The following is a 19496-nucleotide window of genomic DNA, read 5'->3' on the forward strand; positions in this document are numbered from 1 at the left end:
TACTACTGCCACCGGTCTTGGTTTTATTAGTCATTTTGACTCCTTCTGGACCAACTGGGAACTTTTTAAACGGGATGGTTTGCATCCAAACAGGAAAGGAACAGAAAAATTAACCTGGAACTGTATTAATTTTATTGCTTTTAGCCTTAATTGACGGTTTCCCCAGCAAGACCTTGCCCAGCATCCTAGCTCTGTATTGCTTAGCCCTGTCTCATACAGTGCGGGTCCTGCTGGTGCTGGCTCTGTTTCTGTTTCCTCCACAAATTCATTCATTCCTGTAAGGATCACTGTAAGGCAGTCTGCATTACAAAAATCTACTCATAGTCCTCACAAAATCAATCTACTTGCAGTTATAACCACCTCTTCATTCCCTGTAAACATTGCTGCCTCACCTCATGCCTCTTCACGTCCCCGCTGGCGAGGGGTGAATCACCGCAACTTGCGCCCTCTGCGTCGGGCTCCCTGGCCAGCCAACGTTCCCGCCAGGATTAGCCTGGTAAATGCTAGATCTATAGCGAACAAGACTTTTATCTTGAAGGATTTCTTCATGTCCCGAGGATTGGATTTCCTCTGTGTGACTGAGACATGGCTGAGTGTTGGTGAGTCCAGCGCCTTCACTGAGCTTTTACCACATGATTGCAGCTATTTTAACTCCCCGCGGACGTCGGGCCGAGGAGGAGGAATAGCGACAGTCTATAAGAGTCATTACAAATGTAAGCAGCTATCGCTGTCATTCTCCTTCTCCAGCTTTGAATTGAGTTTATTTGGTCGCTCTCACACAGTGTTGTGTGCTGTGGTCTATCGGCCCCCCAAGTACAATAAGGACTTTTTAAATGACTTTTCTGATTTCCTGGCTGAAATCATGCCTAAATATGATCGTGTTCTTATTGTTGGGGATTTTAATGTTCATGTGTGTTGTCCTGACAAGCCAATGGCAGAGGACTTCATTGATTATTTTAATCTTGTACAGTCTGTGCCTGGACCTACACAAGAACAAGGACACACACTTGATCTTGTTTTATCATATGGTTTGCCCGTTTTTAATTTAGAGACTTGTGATGCTGTTTTTTCTGACCACATGCCTGTATTATTTGAGGCTGCTCTTGCCCCTGATACATTTAAACCTCGCGCTGCTGCTCGGCGCTGTCGCATTATTAACCCTTCCACTGCTGTTCAGTTCTCGGTCACTTTCAATCAGAACTCCGTAATTCCTTACTCCATGTGCAATACAGAGGAGCTAAGTTCGTGGTTTCACTCCACCTGCCAAACTGTTTTAGACACTGTGGCTCCATTAAAATTGAGGCAGCCTAAAACTAAATCTGAGCCCTGGTTAAATGACGCGACTCATGCTGTCAGACGTGAGTGCCGTAGAGCTGAGCGCCAGTGGAAGAAGGACAAACTGCAGATGTCTCTTCAAATGTTAAGGGACTCCTGGCGTCATTATCAGAAAACTGTTAAAGACGCCAAAAGGAAACATTTCTCTGATATTATTCTGTCAAACCGTCACAAGCCTCGTGTTTTGTTTAACACTATTTTTTTTGTAATTCAAATTTTTATTGAAATTTTCAAGTTTCAAAACAGAATACTAAACACAAAACAAGAAAATAAAACAAAAGAGATCAACGGCACATGGCACCCACAAACCCCCCCAGGCCCCCTCTGACCATAGCACAGACATCACAAGACATGGCACATGAAAGTCCAATGAAAGAAAACCCAACTAAAAATAAAAATACAAACATGCTGTCCATATGTAATCCAGAGTCTAGCTCACAGTGTCATGGCATGAAGAATGAAATCATCCGTCACTGAGGGATCTCAGTCCTTCCTGGGTTCAAACCAGGGCCTTCCTCAATTTTTATATGTGTCCAAAAACAGTCCCAGGAGGTGATCCCATCCTCCAGTTTACCTTTTAATCTGTTGAGCATAGACTCGTAAGATGCAGTCTCGACCATTGCGTCCACCCACTCTTTCATATTTGGACATTTAACTGTTTTCCAATGTCTCAAAATGATTCTTGATGCAGTGATTAAACCGACCATAATAACAGAAAAGGTACCTTTTGAAATGTTAGGTATTTGGGATTTGTCCCCTAATAGACATAATTCAGGAGTCAGAGGTATTGCTGAACCAAGCCAGCCACTCAAAACCTCTACCACTTTAACCCAGAACGGCATCACCAGGGCACACTCCCATATACAGTGTAGAAAAGTTCACACCTCTGTTTTACATTTCCAACATAGGTTGTCATTCATCAGTTTCATCCTGTGAAGTCTCGTCGGCGTGTGGTAATATCGATGTGTTTAACACTATTGACTTTCTTCTTAATGCCCCGCAGACTGCCTGTATGGAGGCGTCCCCTGCTGTGTGTGAAAACCTTCTTCACTTTTTTATCGGTAAGGTCACTTCAATTCGGGCCCAAATCTCACCTTCTGCTTATGACCCCTCAGTCTCTGTCCCCTGCTCTGCTGTCTTCAACCAGTTTGAGCCTGTGACTCTTTCCTTTTTACAGGAGATTGTTGGTCATTAAAAGCCATCAGGTTCTCCAAATGATGCCGTCCCACCTCGACTATTTAAAGAGGTTTTCCCCACTGTAGGACCATCTGTTATTGCGCTAATTAATAGCAGTCTGTCCTCAGGTGTGGTCCCTGAAAATTTTAAACATGCATTAGTACAACCTCTGATTAAAAAACCTGCTCTAGATCCTGCAGTTCTTGCCAATTTCAGGCCTATCTCCAAACTGCCTTTTCTTTCGAAAATCCTGGAGAAGGTTGTGCACAGCCAATTAATGGCCTTTCTGGAAGAACATAACATTCTAGAGGTTTTCCAATCCAGTTTTAAATCCCTGCACAGCACCGAATCAGCTCTTTTAAGAGTTTTTAATGATATATTTTTAGCTACGGACTCTGGTGACTGTGTTATCCTTGTGCTTTTAGATTTAACTGCTGCATTTGACACAGTGGATCATGAAATTTTAATCTCACGCTTGAAGCAGTGGGTGGGCATCAAGGGCGTAGCGTTGAAATTGTTCAGGTCGTACTTGACTGATCGTACTTTTTGTGTCAGCCTTGGTGACTCGGTATCCTCCTCTGCTCCTCTCTCTTGCGGGGTCCCTCAGGGCTCAGTTCTTGGGCCTCTTCTCTTCTCTCTCTATCTGCTCCCGCTTGGTTCCATACTTAGGAAGCACGGCATTTCATTCCACTGTTATGCAGACGACAGTCAAATTTATGTGCCTCTTAAAAAGAAAGATGAACACTGTCAGACGGTTACTTACGTGTCTTGACGACATAAAGGCCTGGATGGCTCTGAACTTTTTAAAATTTAACGATCAAAAGACAGAAGTGATGGTTTTTGGTGGCGCCACTGGGACCCCCCCTGTAGACCTGGGTTCCTTGGCCCAGTATATTAAACCTAATATCACTAACCTAGGGTTTAAAGTGGACCCTGAGCTTAATCTTAACTGTCAGATCAAGGCTGTTGTCAAAGCTAGCTTTTTCCATTTGAGGCAGCTGGCCAAAATAAAGCCGATTCTATCAAGGCAGCACTTCGAGACAGTAATTCACGCCTTTGTAACTACTCGGCTGGATTACTGTAACGCACTGTATGTGGGGGTCAGTGGGTCCTCCATCGCCCATCTCCAGATGGTACAGAATGCAGCTGCACGTCTTTTAACTGGCACACGTAAATATGAGAACATTTCCCCCATTTTAGCCTCACTGCATTGGCTGCCTATTCAATTTCGGATCCATTTTAAAATTCTTTTATTTGCTTTTAAATCCCTGGATGGTCTTGCCCCGCCCTACCTCTCTGAGCTTCTACACCCTTATATATCCGCCCGCTCTCTCAGGTCAGATGATCAGCTGCTCCTGAGTGTGCCTAAATCTAAGTGGAAGCTCAGAGGGGACCGTGCTTTTGCTGTGTCGGCTCCTAAACTATGGAATGATCTGCCTCTGCACATTAAACAGGCCTCTTCCTTGTCGGTTTTTAAATCACTTCTTAAAACCCATCTCTTCTCCATAGCTTTCGACACCTAGTAAGAGGTCGACTTGATATTCTTGATTTTATTCCTTATTTTGATTATTTTTATTGCATTTTTTACTCATGTTTTATGCCTTTTAATGTATTGTTGTATTTTGCGCGCTATGTGAGCAATTATGTTTTTCTGTTTGTGATGTCTTATTTATTTTTTCTGTACAGCACTTTGGCCAACTTTGGTTGTTTTTAAAGTGCTTAACAAATAAAGTTGGATTGGATTAAAGTGTTTCATGAGCCCATGATGAATAAAAAAACACTTTTTTTTACTGCACCAGTGTGGAGAAATCGAGAGAAATCCTCAAATAAAAGTCCCATATTTATGCCTCCAGTTTGCATATTTGACCATATTGGAGGTGCTGTAAAAACAATGTGGAGAAATTCAACAATAAAATTCCCCATTTGTACCTCCAAGTGGCATTTTTTCATATATTTGAGCTACTGTAAAAACACTTTGCTCAATAATTCCTGGCTATGGATGGTATACTTGACTTCTACACATATAAGACTACAACTACACTTGATATCAAGCATTTTTACTGCAAACAATAAAATTCCCCATTTGTACCTGCAGATTCCATATTTTCATATATTTGACGTACTGTAAAAACGCTTTGCTCAATAATTCCTGGCTATGGGTGATATATCTGACTTCTACACAAGTGTTCTTACAGTAGCTCAAATACGGTCAAATATGCAATCTCCAGGTAGAAATATGGGACTTTTATTGTTGAATTTCTCCACATTGGTTAAGTAAAATTGCTTGATATCAAGTATAGTTGTAGTCTTAGATGTGTAAAAGTCATATATACCATCAGTAGCCAGGAAATATTGAGCAAAGTGTTTTTACAGTAGCTCAAATATATGAAAATATGCCACATGGAGAATCAAATATAGTCTACTGGAAATTTCTTGGACCCAGAAATTGTGTTTCCTATAAACCTTTATGACTGAAATGTAATCTATAGACCTAGTGGATGAAATTCAACTTGGTTGCTAAGAGTTGCATGTTGGGCAATTTGCGTAATTAGCATAACTAGCTAATAAAGGGGAGACACAGGTGAAGAATAGGGAAAACTTTTTAACTAATACATATCACAATGAAACTTACCCAGTTGATTACTTACATTAGGACAATTATTTTTTGTATTATGGGTTTTCTGAAATTGTATGTTTAAATATGCAAATGAGGCATTATCTAATATGCTCTAATTTGCATACATTTCCAGAACATAAATCTAAACACTGGATAAAGCCATGTTCAAAATTCCTGTTTCATTTTGTTGACATATTATCGCCAAAGGTTTTTACAGAGGGAATTTGGGATGTCTCTTTTTTTCACTCCATAAATCAGAAAATACTGTCAACAGCCATAAAAAAAATAAAATAATTGTTTTAGGAATACAATATGATATAAATCAGGCTATGAATGATATATGAATAAACCCCTCTGTTAAAACCTTCAGAATATAGATAGGAATGAAACTGGAAAGTTTGGTGTATATAAGTGCTACTGAAGTGGAAATTTTTGGCTCAGAGTTTGAGAAAATGGCCTTTAAAGGTATGTATTGGAAATCTATAGAAGGAAATAGACAAAGTGAAGTAAAATAAACACCTAAATGTGTATTTTGGATGTTTTCTTTTCACTAGTCTGAAAGAAGACATGTTATGCAAGCAAAATAACTCAAAATTGTAATTAGCATAATTAGCTAATTATCAGGTAAAATAAAGAAGAAAATAAAAAAATCATCACAGAATTCCCAGAGTAGTTTTATTTTAATGGTAATGTGCTGCATATATAAGAACATTTTTCTAGCCTTATTGTCATGCCCTTATTAGCATAATCATTAATACCAACACCATTTTTAATGAAATACTGTGAAAATTCAAACAGTCAGAAATTGGCCCAAGTGAGCTCATTTGAAATATAAAAACATGTAGATTGTAACAAAAATAGTAACTATATTTAGCTTATAAATCACTGGATGCAGGAAACAGCAATAAGTTCACTTAATGTTAACTTAGAACAACAACCACAACCTCACACTCAATGGCCTTCACCCTCTTCATCATCTCTCTCCTCTTTCCCTTCAGCCTCCTCATCTTCTATGTCTTTGTCTTCATGTATTGTGAATGGGTTGCAGCAGCGAACCTCACCTGCTTCACACTTGCAATAGTCAGTGCAACTGAGACTTGCAGCATGGCAGCTGCAGTTTTTTTTGCTGCAGGCCTTCAATGCGCTGCAGCTGGTTACGTCAAGCAAATTTACTGGATCCACTGCCTGGGTGGAAACAGTTGACATGACAACACCTCCTTTAGCAACCTCCCACCCAAAGTTAGTGATGTCTCTGGCCTCTGCAGGTGGCTCCCTCTGATCTGCAGCCTTCCACAACATGACCTGGAGATGATCACGCAGTATGTGTAGCATCATGTTGCCATCAGTTGGAGGAAGCTTTTTAAGTTCAGGTGGCTTTTTCCTCCATCTGTAGATCAGGTAGTGAGCGTTATTCATCGACTTGGCCTTCTTCTGCCTATACAGCACGAGAAAAAACTTGGTCCCGGTATCTTTTAGGTCAGTGTGAGTGGCATCAGGTTCCCCAAGTACTGTATTGAGACCAGGCATGGTACTTCCTTGGAGTACTTTAAGCGCAGATGCCTTGCCCTTTCCACAGGGGTAGGAGACAGTGTCACATTCCGACAGCGCATGCATTCCCAGGAGACCCGGACATTTGTCACCTAACGCCCTAACGGTGGCATTTATGTCCAGGATGGTGCCATCCCACTCCTCCATCTGCACTGCTGATTGAATGTTGGCCTTCCAAGCCCAGTACACTAACAGGACGAATATGTCACTGTCATCACTTAGGACACGTATGGTGGGGGCCCCTGCTCTAGATGCTTGCAGCATGTAGCTGCTGAGGGTGACATCAGCCTCCTCATCATGCTTGACGATGCAGTCCATATGGTTCACAAGAAGGATCTTATCAGCAGTGATCCAGCTCTCGTCTTCTCTCACCTTCTTCCTTATGTTTCCATCTATTCTACTTCTCATTTCCAACAAAAATTTGTATTTTCTACATCCTCTGGATTCTCTGGTGTGTCCTGAATTGTGTACATTTCTTCCACTGTCTGGGAAAGATGGGAACAAATGGGATGGGAATTGATCCACGCTGCAACTTGCTCTTCATTGGTTGAGATGCCTTTCAACCCTGTGAGAAAATTACATAGTCTTCCTTTTGTTATCAAATGTGCTGTAAGGACAGGAGGGGGGAGAGAGATTGTCACATTGCCTGAGGTGTCACAAGAGCCACAGGAGGGGACACATCCCCACATGGAAAGATGAAGAATAGTTTAGATAAGATAACATTCAGTTGCTATGGCGCCGTACTAGGTGGCAGCCTGTAACAGCAGCTCCCGTGGGTTTTTAAGTTTTTTCGTAGTTTTTTTGTATTTGTGTTGTGTTTGTGTTCTGGTTTTCGCTGAACTTTTGGGGCTCTTCTCCGGAGACTGGGAGAGGATGAACACCTTTTTTTTTTTTCTTTTTTGAACTTTTACGGCACTTTTTGTGATGTTTTTGCTAACCCTAGCAACGGAGGGTCAGGAGCGCATCATTGAGCGCATTGTTTACACACGCGACCAGCTGATTGCGCTGTGTGAACCTGCACTGCTACCCGGAGCCAGACCTGAGGTCCTGAAGGAGCTGCGGAGGAGACGCCGTGGCTGCAGAGCCGGAGTGAAACGGAGGGTGAAGAGGAGGAGACACAGACCGGCTGTACCGGCGATCGTCATGGGAAACGTGAGGTCTCTGGGGAACAAGACGGACGAGCTCGCCGCGCTGATAAAGGCTCAGAGGGAATATCGTGTTGTGTTTTACGGAGACATGGCTTCACTCACACATCCCGGACCACCGCGTGGCGATTCCCGGCTTCAGCACTGTTCGGGCGGACAGGGACGTGACAAGCAGTGGAAAGAAAAAAGGGGGAGGGATTGCACTGTATGTGAGTGAGAGGTGGTGTAATCCCGGACATGTTCATGTGAAGAAACGTCTCTGTACCCCAGACATTGAACTGTTGACTGTGGGGATGAGGCCTTATTATTTGCCCCGGGAATTCACGTCCGCCATCATTATCGGTGTGTACGTTCCTCCTTCAGCTGATGCAGCGCTGGCCTGTGACGTCATCCACTCCGCTGTTGCCCAGATACAGACGCAGCATCCTAACGCATTTATTGTCATCACTGGGGATTTTAATCACGTCTCACTGGACAAAACCCTTCCAACATTTCACCAGTATGTTGACTGCCCCACCAGAGACTGTAACACACTGGATCTGTTGTATGCAAATGCTAAGGATGCATACAGTCCCACAGCCCTCCCCCCTCTTGGAAGATCTGACCACAACCTGGTCCTGCTGACCCCTAAGTATATCCCCCTTGTTCAGCGGCAGCCTGTCCACACTAGGAGCGTGAGGAGGTGGACTCAGGAGGCTGCTGACGCACTACAGGACTGCTTTGAGTCGACAGACTGGGATGCACTTGTTGAGCCACATGGAGAGGATCTCGACAGCATGACCGACTGCATCACAAAATACATCAGGTTCTGTGAACACACCACCATGCCAACCCGGACTGTACGCTGCTTCCCTAATAATAAGCCGTGGATCACCAATGAACCTGAAAGCCCTTCTTAACAAGAAGAAGAGGGCGTTCAGGTCTGGAGACAGGGAAGAACTGAGGAGAGTGCAGCATGAACTCAGGGATATGCTGAGGGCCTGTAAAGATGCCTACAGGAGGAAGCTGGAGGCCAAACTCCAGCAGAACAATGTGAGGGATGTGTGGACTGGTATGAAGCAGATCACTGGGTGTAAGGTGAGCGGCAGACAGTCATCGGGCAGCCTGGAGAGGGCAAACGAGCTGAACAGATTCTTCAATAGGTTCAGCTCACAGCCTTCTGTCGTCTCCCTGACACCTCCAGACCCCCACACACCCTCACTGCCCCAAATGCTTCCTCCCCTCCTCCCTCACTCCTCTGATGTGAGATGTCCTGTGCAGCACCTCTCCTTCTCCTCCTCCTCCACCTCTTCCTCCTCCACCTCCTCCTCCTCTACCTCCTCCTCCACCTTCACCTCCTCCTCCACCTCCTCGTCCTCCACTGAAGACACCAGCAGCCTCCCCCGCATGACTGTGACTGCAGGCCAGGTTAGGAGACAGCTGGAGAGACTCCACCAGCAGAAGGCTGCAGGCCCTGATGGTATCAGCCCCAGGATCCTGAAGACATGTGCCAGCCAGCTGTCTCCGTATGGGCAGTGTTCTGTCTGATGCGGTGGTTAGTGATACAGGAGCTCCACAGGGGACTGTACTATCTCCTTTCCTGTTCACCTTATACACCACTGACTTTCAGTACAACACCGGGTTGTGTCACCTGCAAAAGTTTTCTGACGACTCGGCTGCTGTTGGGTGTATAAGTGAGGGACAGGAGGAGGAGTACAGGGCACTGGTAGACAACTTTGTGGAGTGGACTGTACAGAATCACCTGCGGCTGAACATCAGCAAGACCAGAGAGATGGTGATAGATTTCAAGAAGAAGAGGAAGACGGCTTTCCAACCTCTGTGCATTCTGGGAAAGGATGTGGAGGCGGTGGAGGATTACAAGTACCTGGGTGTTACCATCAACCACAGATTCGGCTGGAGATCTAACACTGAAGCTGTTTACAAGAAGGGGATGAGCAGACTTTACTTCCTGAGGAAGCTGAGATCCTTCAACGTGTGCAGCAAGATGTTGGAGATCTTTTATCAGTCTGTGGTGGCCAGTGTACTTTTCTTTGCTGTGGTTTGTTGGGGAAGCAGCATTGGAGCCAGCGACACCAACAGACTCAAAAAACTGATCAAGAAGGCTGGCTCTGTGATTGGCTGCAAACAGGACACTCTGGAGGCTGTGGTGGAGAGGAGGACACTGAAAAATCTGTTATCCATCGTGGATAATCCTCTCCACCCTCTCCAACTCACACTGGTCAGACAGCGGAGCACCTTCTCCGGAAGGCTGCTTCAGCTTCGCTGTCGTAGCAACAGATACAGGAAATCTTTCCTGCCACAATCCATCACTTTATACAATAACTCTCTCACCTCTGCCTGACAGAGAACTCTGGTCTCTCTACAGTTTTGTTGTATATAATATTATTGTTATAGTATATTTTGCATATTTTGTTTTGTTGTATATATTATCATTGTTTATTGTTTATAGCACACTGTGCACTGTATATATACACTATGTATATATTGGATTCTATTTATGTTATGTACAAAGTGTTTTATTTGCTGACCCATTACTGCTGTAACAAAATAACTTCCCAGTCTGGGATCATTAAAGTAATTCTATCTATCTATCTTTCTATTTGCTGTCCCATCTGTTACATCAAAGGGTCACTGTCCTGGGAAGACAGGATACACCCAAATATCAAAGAGTCATTATTCTGTAAAGAAGATGTTTTATGACTGCTGTAAATGAAGGTAGCCTCCTCTCTGTTCTGTACTTAATGGGTAACAATTCAGAGTTCGAGAGAGAACGCTTTGCCTTCTTCTCCACGCTGCCTGTTTCATTAAATGAGATCTGGTTCATACGCTGAAGTCTGAAGTTCTTCGGAGACTTAGCAACTCTCTACCTCACAAAGGAAATTTCCACCACAACCGACCTTGCCCTTTCCCTTGTTTAATGTAGGTCTGCTCGCCAAACTGGTCACCAGGTACAGCAGTCCCACCGTCAGAGTGACGGCAGACGTGAGCCCCAGCTAGAAGGTCCTGCTTGGCCTCATGTGGAAGGTTCTGCACCATCCTGAGGTACCAGGTGATGTACCGCGCATAATTATGGTGCCCAGCAGCGAAGAAGTACAGAACCATCTACTTGAGGCAGTGCTGCTGTAAGAGGAAGTTTCCCTCTCTCTCTGCCCGAAGGAAAAGAAGTGCAATGAAGGTGGGACAAATCAGGCTGTCCACCCAGAGCCTGCCTGTAGGGTGCTCACGTGCCTTGTCCAGATATTCTGCGATAGCAGCGTTAGTCTGCAGTTCATCTTTCAGAAGATCTTGGAGGAGGACAGCCACAAGCATCCGATATGCACGAGTGCATTTGTCCAGGATTTTCCATTGAGAATGTTGGCTATGCCACCAAATGCCGCTGCAAGCAGTGCTTCCATGCCAGATGCATTCATCACCGTTCCAATGCAGCCAAGGAATGACATCAGAGTGTGCATCATGCCGGGATGGATGACGACAGACTTCCATCGCACTGGGTCATGCCACTGGATGAGGCACGCAATGATATAGAGCTGCAGGTCCAGTGTGGTGTGTGCATACTTCATGCCAAAGCTCTTCAGTGACTTCTCAAGGTAGATAAGGGTTGTGAACACGGTATCCGGGTGTGAAGGTGGAGAATCGATAAGGGGCCCAAACACTACAATAGTCTTAGGCTTGTCGATGGTCTGAGATTTTCTGTCTACACATGCATTATAGCTCATCCAGTCAACTGGTTTTGAGTGAGAAAAGCTCTGGGATAGCCACGCAGCATCTCTTTCCTTTGCGCGTATCAAGCTGGCAGCAACCTGGTGCATTTCTATGGAGTCAGATCAGTCTCATATATAATAAATGCAGAGAGAAAGACACACAAATGTGTTTTGTGATTTATATATAAATGACTCTCCACACACAAATATATTTCAATGCACACAAAAAGTTTTCAACATATATAGATGTAAAAAAGTTTCACAAATATTTTTCTGATCCACACATAAATGTTTCATGATTAATATAAAGGTAGGCTAATATAAATCCACATATATATGTATTTAAAAGTATTTGTAATTTTCGTAAAAAATATATTTATTTGTTGTTTTATATTTATATACAAACTGTTGAACTTGCATTTAAAAATTGCTTTTCATTTGTAAACTTGTCTCTATTTATAATGAGTAAATAGTAGCTCACGAAATTGGATTCAAAGATGTATTGTCAGAAGACTCCGTCAAACCTTAGCCAGTACAGTACTGACTGTAATAGATGGCTGATGGATCTAGCTAGATACAAACTTGTCATGAACGTTAGCTAGAGAGTGAATAAAGTTGTTTTTTAAAATTTTTCCAGGTTTTCATGTTGTGAACTGTAAGCAGCAGCTAACACATATTTCTATTTATGTATCCCTTAGGAATCACTTAAGCGTGACATCCTCCTGAGATTACATGATCGACTGCTACAAATCCTGGAGAGGCAACCTGTCGATTTAGAAGCCTTACAGTTTGCATGCCATCAGGCTTTTGTTTGTTGGCAGCTCTAGGTGACACAGTATGAGAGGAAATATTGACGTCACTTGCTAGTCTAAATGCTCTTATCCAGCAGGAGAGAGAGAATGAACAGAGAGTTTCAACTCTGGAGTTGCAACGATGTGCTGGACGTGGTCGTCCACGCTTCAGAGTGTCATTAGAGTCTCTAATCCATCTTGTTGAGCTTGGACTGCCATCAAACTGCATCGCCAAACTCCACAGCACCTCACAGAAAGGTTCAACATTTGTGAAGTGATGACCAAGAGCAGTTTGAAGTGTACTTTGTATTTACTTGTGCCTTTCTTGCATACAATTTATGAAAAATAAAAACAATTTGTAAAAAAAAATCAATGTATTACTTTAGTGTGGTTCAAGGGACTGATCATTGTAAGGGTTTAACAGTTATTAGACAATTACTTTTCCTAAACTCTGAAAAATGTGCTAGGAAGGAAACCTTTTAGTATAATAACAATATCAACAAAATAATGTAGTAGAAGTGATTCAGTAAAATGACTTCACAAAAGTAAAAGATAACTGGAGAACGAGTGCACATATCAAAAAGTTACCATAGCAGTACACAGGTATAATACATCACCAAACCAACAACCACATATCTAAAGTGAAAGCTTAAGGAGACGCTGCTTAAAGGAGAACTTCGGTAGATTTAAACATGCAGCTTCATTGCTCAAGCTACCCTTGACTTCCCAGTACCGAAGACGCGAACACATTTGGTCCAACCATTACAGAGCTCCGTGAACGCAGATTTAGCATTGAACGCTAACAGCATGGGGTCAGAACTTTACACTGTGTTTTAAGCGTCTTAACATGCTCCACATCTCACACCAAAAGTTATGCAACTTCTGCAGACACCTTAGCACACAGCACTGTAGCGTGTATGACTCAAAATGAATAAAAAAGTAGTTAAAACAGTGTGTTTGTGAAAGCAGCCACGTACCTGTTTGTTGACATCCGCGTCTTCTGGTAGCTAGACCAAACTAGTCAATCTGTTGAGCGTGCGCTTACTCCCTCACTGGCGGAGACAGAAACGTATTCCAGCATTTTCGTGTTTCTGTTCATATTGTACATTTCCATGTTACAGCCTGTCATGAGCCATGAGCCTTACAATAGCCTGTTAAGCCTGTTAAGTGCACACTCGGTGGATATACTAGTTTGGTACATATATGTATGATTACCTCCACAGTGTGTGGAGTTGTCTGCAAGACTAATGATCCTTTTCCCAAGGCAAGCATAAGCAAGTTCCAGCTCCTCTGGGCCCTTAGGCATGAACTGGCTGTGTCCCGAAAGGACACATATACGGAAATCAGTCCTTTTGACAATAATAGGTGGCGGAGCTAAGAAACCGCCTTTTACTTCTCGGCTGATCTCCAATAGAGTTGCACCGATCAGGATTTTTGGGGGCGATCACCGATCACCGAAAGCAGTATCTGCCGATCCCGATATTGCCGATCACCGATCACAGTGTCAAATCCATAAATTCTTCTATATTGTTGTCTTGTGTAACTTTCATATATTTAATTAATGATTCTTCTTACACAACATTACATTGTAAGTATAAAAATTAGGAGATGAGAAAGTATCATGAATTGACCACTGTTTTATTGCAGGTTGAGGCAATATGCAATATTTCACACTCTAGAGACTCAGCTTACATAGAGTAACTGTAGCTTACTAGTGGGAATGCATGCAGTCAGGGTGGGAATTTTGTCATTTTAGGGGCAAGTCCATTTGGCTTTCACTTTTTTTTCAGGGGCACCAAGGCCACATGACAGGGCACAAAGGCCACTGAGTAAAATTGATTTACCTTTCAGACTGACACCATAACATCCTAATTTATAATAAGACATGGATTATGTATTAAAACATTTTGATACCAAAATCAAGTTAAAGTTACATTAGAAAGTAGTTTTTGTTAAGTAGGGTTAGGGTGAGGTGATTTTTGTGACACCACACTGAATATTAGTGTTATTGAATATTTCTCCCAATAGAAATTCCCCAAAATGATGGCAAAGCACATTTTTTCCAAACACAAAATTGTAGAATAACCAGCAGGAGACCACTGATGTGTGGAGTAATTTTGGTGACACTACACTCTGAATAATAGTGAAGTTATTGAATTTTTTGTAGTTTCTCTTTTCGGTGTTGCACTTTGTATACGGTCCCTGCGCCCTCGTCTCACAGACGGCTGACCATACAGACCAGAGTTAATGTCCAGCTGCTCGTTTTGATTAACATACAATTGTAGCTCGTTGTCTTCCTTACTACGGTAGGAAAGAGCCGTCGTTTGTGTTTTAACAAAGTTTCACTTATGAGTTATTGATCTGGGAAGTTCAAATCTGTGAATATATTTCCAACTTTACCAAACTAAATCCTACCACATAAGTCAGTTACGTATCATGTCAAAACCGGCTGCGCTTGCTGCAGTGGCGGTTCTAGACCAGTTTTAATAGGGGGGCCAGGTTGGGGCTGGCTTTTTTGTTAGGGGGCACATACAACCCGGAAAAAAGGATAAATCCCTCATTGAGACAAGGCAGTGTTTACAATTTCAGCAATTTTGATTGGGTAGTTAACTGTTGAGACACTTTATTTCTGCTTTTCCCTTCAGAACAAAATCATTGCAAGAAATCTGTCATTGTATTATTAATGCAGACTCCGTGTCAGGGGGGCCACAGGGGGGTCCAGACTCAGAGTTACGGGGGCACTGGCCCCTTTTGGTCCCCCCCTAGAGCCGCCCCTGGCTCGCTGTGCTGTAAGTTTCGTTCTTCTGTTTTGAGACGCTGCTGCTGTTTGAGAGGCTTTCACGTGAGATCATCGTGATGATGAGACTCCACCTGCGCGAACCGCGAACTCACTGAAGTTACTGTGAGTGACTACTGTGCACTCAGGTGGCTGTAATTAAAGGCAAGCCCGCTACGCTGACCGGGCCAGAGGAACAAAGGCCACTGTGGCTGTACGATGAGATTTTTTTTCACGCTGCATCAAGGCCAAAGTGCGGGGCAATTCTCACCCTGCATGCAGTCAATGCACTGTCTCTATATTGAAACGTCATCTGATCGGCCTGATTTGATCTATTTTGAGAACTCCGATCAAAACCGATAGAGGCATTATCGGCCGATTGCGATCGGTTGCCGATCGATCTGTGCATCTCTAATCTCCAAACATACTTGGGAATTGCCTGATGTGGGAATTACAAAAAAATGTGTGAGGAAAACCAGAGATAATCTATTTATTCTAGAGCAATATTGATAAATAATGAAAATGTAGGACTATGGCTTTAGTTGAAGTTTTTATATTTAACTCGTTTCAAAGACTGTAGTTATTAATAGCTAAATAGGAGTATAAAATACATTCATGCTGTTCGATCGTTTGTATAGCAGCATAATAGGACACAGAGAAACGCAGACTATGGAAAAATGTCATCAACCATAACACTGACATTAACTTTGTAAAATGGTGGACGAGCTCAAATAATGATGTTTACATATAAGGCCTTAAACCATTGTTTTAATATTGTAATGTGAAATATAGGGATGGTTAATAAAACGCATCACCTTCTCATGGCCTACCTCACCCTGCCATCATTATTGGGGACAGGTTGGGTGCTGTCTCCAGCCCTCACTGGTCCGCTGACTTGGCTCCAGAGGGGAACCCTCTGGGCCTTCTAGGTATTCAATGAAGGAAAATATTGAAATAATTTTGTGTACTCCAAATAAATGTATTGAATTATATATTATTTACTTATTTATTTGTTTTTATTCACTAAAATAATATTAATAATTTGTAGATTAGGCTATTATAAACTTGGACTCACTTGTCTTGGCACTAGTGATGGGATACTCGACTCCTTTTACTGACTCAAGTTTGTATGAGTCACTCACTAAAGTGAATCGGGTTTTCGAGTCACTTGAGTCACTTGAGTCAGTCACTCAGAGTGTGCAGCACACTCTATGATTTTCTAAATGTCACTTAGTAACTTGATGGGGCGGAACTGCAGGAGAGGAACAGCAGCACGGTTGTAGTTTATTTTTAGTTTTTATTTACATACATACATTTAGAATACATAATTTCTGCGCCATCACTCAGAGACTTCCTTTGAATGGAGCGTAGCAGTACATTGCTCAGGTGAGGTGGCGGCTCTCTGAGAGCATGGGAGCAGGGAGGGAGGGAGGGAGGGAGAGTGAGTGAGCTGTGAGCTGCCTGTGACCTGCGAGTCTGAGGTGCTGAGTCCTGAACGGCGCGGAGCAGCGAGTTGGCGAGTTTCTTGGGTAAGGGAGGGGCTCTGCGAGCTGGAGGGAGAGCGAGTGAGCTGTGAGCTGCCTGTGATCGACGAGTCTGAGGTGCTGAGTCCTGAACGGCGCGGAGCAGCGAGTTGGCAAGTTTCTCGGTAAGGGAGGGGCTCTGCAAGCTGGGAGGGAGAGCGAGTGAGCTGCTGTGAGCTGCCTGTGAATGGCGAGTCTGAGGTGCTGAGTCCTGAACGGCGCGGAGCAGCGTGTTTTTCAGGTAAGGGAGGGGCTCTGCGAGCTGGGAGGGAGAGCGAGTGAGCTGTGAACTGGAGCTACTGGGTCAGTCTATCGTTCTTTTCTGTATTAGCCTGTGATACAGCTCAGCTCAGGGGAGTTGAGTTGAAATAATGACCAGAGCTGTTGCTTCAGCCACGGAGCTAATACAGCAATTAGCTTGATACATTTACGCAAGTGCAGTTAGAATAACAGTTGTGTGGCATGTCTCCTTTTTGCTGTTCGCTGGTGGTATTAGCGGTGAGTCAGTGAACGAGTTAATGGAGACAATGACTCGTAACTCCCGAGTCAGTAAAACGAATCTAACGAAAAAAACGAAAACGGTGAGCGAAAGTTTTAAAGGATTCGTTCATGACTCGCACATCACTACTTGGCACACAGTGGGTTAATATAACGGAACGAGAAATGGACCAATCACAATTTTTTCTTCTGTTGGTATCTGGGTAAATTACTCCCCTCGCAGGGCCTTCGGTAGCAGCAGCGAAGGGCCGTCAGGGCTCCAGACTGCGACCAAATCGGTGCATTTTGCGACCAAAACTTGAGACAGTGCAACCAAATTTTACACTTAGTCGCACATGTGCAACCAGTGAATTTGCTGGTGTTTTTATTTATGTTTTTTTAACACCGGTAGTGGAAGGGAACCAAAGCGAATCAAAGAATCTGGAATCTGGACTGACAGGTGGCAGGCCAATGTGTGTTAGATGGGCAGGGACTGGCACTGTAATTGACTAATGTGTGGAGGGGGAGGGTCCGAAAGTTGTTCCGAGCACAGAGGGAGAGGGTTTCACTTTCAGCGAACAATGGCGAGACGAACTCCGCGATTCTACCAGATACGTGTCCGCTGCGTGACGGAGCTGAGCTGGTTTTTCTCTTTAGATAATGTCTTAACTTCCACCAGGTCCGCTGCGCTGCGTATCTGCAACGGCAGTCCGGAGCAGATACGCAGGACTTCTATTTCGGCGGATGCCGGAGCAGGACGCAGCAAATCAGCTGAATTTAGCACCGAGCACAAACAACAATATAACATCCGGTTACTCTTCAAAATAAAACACTCTGTGTTGACACCAGCAAACAAATCTCAAAAAAGAGACAAACACAAGCTCTTCCACTAATCCTTCGGTCAGGAACACTTCGTGTTGTTGTTTTTATAACACAGACCTATAACTGCGGCACTGTAAAACCCGATCGGAGCAGTAAGGCACCGTACACCTATCTGGTGGAATCTCTGGGTTATTTTCTCCACGATAAGCCTAGAAGTGTGACAGAGTCAAATCCTAACTCAGAGGATGAGTCCAAGTCTGAAGACAGGAGTGTGGTGAAAAAGGGCAGAAAATACTGTTTGCTTGAAGAATGGGTGCACAAATTTGACTGGTGAAGGTCGAATTTCATGAATTGCAGATTATATATATATATATATATATATATGTGTATATATATATTTACACACACACACACAATCAATATAATTGTTTTACGGTGTGCACCCCTAAATTTTGTGATTGCGCTCCTAAAATTTTCAGTTAGGGGCCACTGTGCTCCTGGTAAAAAAAGTTAGTCTGGAGCCCTGCCCGTGTAATTCAAGTGGATGTGGCATGAATTTGACATTGACAGGTGCCTTAGCCAATCATATTTCGCTGAGTTGGGGGCGGGATCATTTCACGGCATCTTCCGGGCATTCGCGAATACCTAGCATGAACGTATATAAGGAAGGCGACCCGCGAAGGATTTCAGCGAGGGAGTGAGGAGAAGAACGAACAGGAGACAAATAGAGCATATGAAATGGCGGCAGTTAGTAGTTACTGGATTTATTGAAACTCCATTTTCAAGATTGCCTTTTCAGGATGAACTTGAAATTGTCCAGAAAGGTCGACCATCACCCGCCTTGCCAAGATTGGTGAAATTTAGCAAGAGCTACCAGAGGCATTTTCAAGCTAGCAGCTAACGTTACAGCCGCTGCCCCTGGCTAAAACTTGAGCCGTGCACCAACAACCTGTACTGCTGGGACTGCCTGCTTTTCAATCCCGACAAGGGGCCCGGTGCAGCGCGGGATTCAATAATTTGAGTTGCTTAACCAAAGCAGCTCAAAAACATCCCAGCTGGGTTGTATGACCCAGCCATTGCACACTTTGTTAAAAAGGATCGCAGGATGGACTTCATTTTTAAGTGATCTTCATTTGGTGAGTACCTTTTTTCAATAACCATAATAATAACAGGCCCTGATTTATACATACATTTATTTCTTACTGTAAAGGTACCATAACTGTGCATCAAATTAGATAGACCATGAATATTATTGGTTTGTTGAAGCAGCAAAAAATGTGATATTCAAAATATTCAATATACATGTACCTCTTACTAACATTTTAAAGGTCCCATATTATAGTGTTTTTCATCAATTTCACACAGCTGTCAGAGGTCCAACAAATCTGTATTCGATATGTATTGCCCCAAACACATCCATGGTCCTGAACTCCAGCTGTCTAAAAGTCGCTCTGCTAAGGTCTGTTCACAGCACTCTGTTTCTGTGCCTGCACCTTTAAATGCTAATGAGCTGCGTCTGTCAACGCCTACTTGGGGAGCCTTGCCTGCTACGTCACTCTCAAGGAGGGGAAGCCCCTTATGCTAA

The sequence above is a fragment of the Sparus aurata genome, chromosome 21 (genome assembly GCF_900880675.1).
Source record: "Sparus aurata chromosome 21, fSpaAur1.1, whole genome shotgun sequence".
Lineage (NCBI taxonomy): Eukaryota > Metazoa > Chordata > Actinopteri > Spariformes > Sparidae > Sparus > Sparus aurata.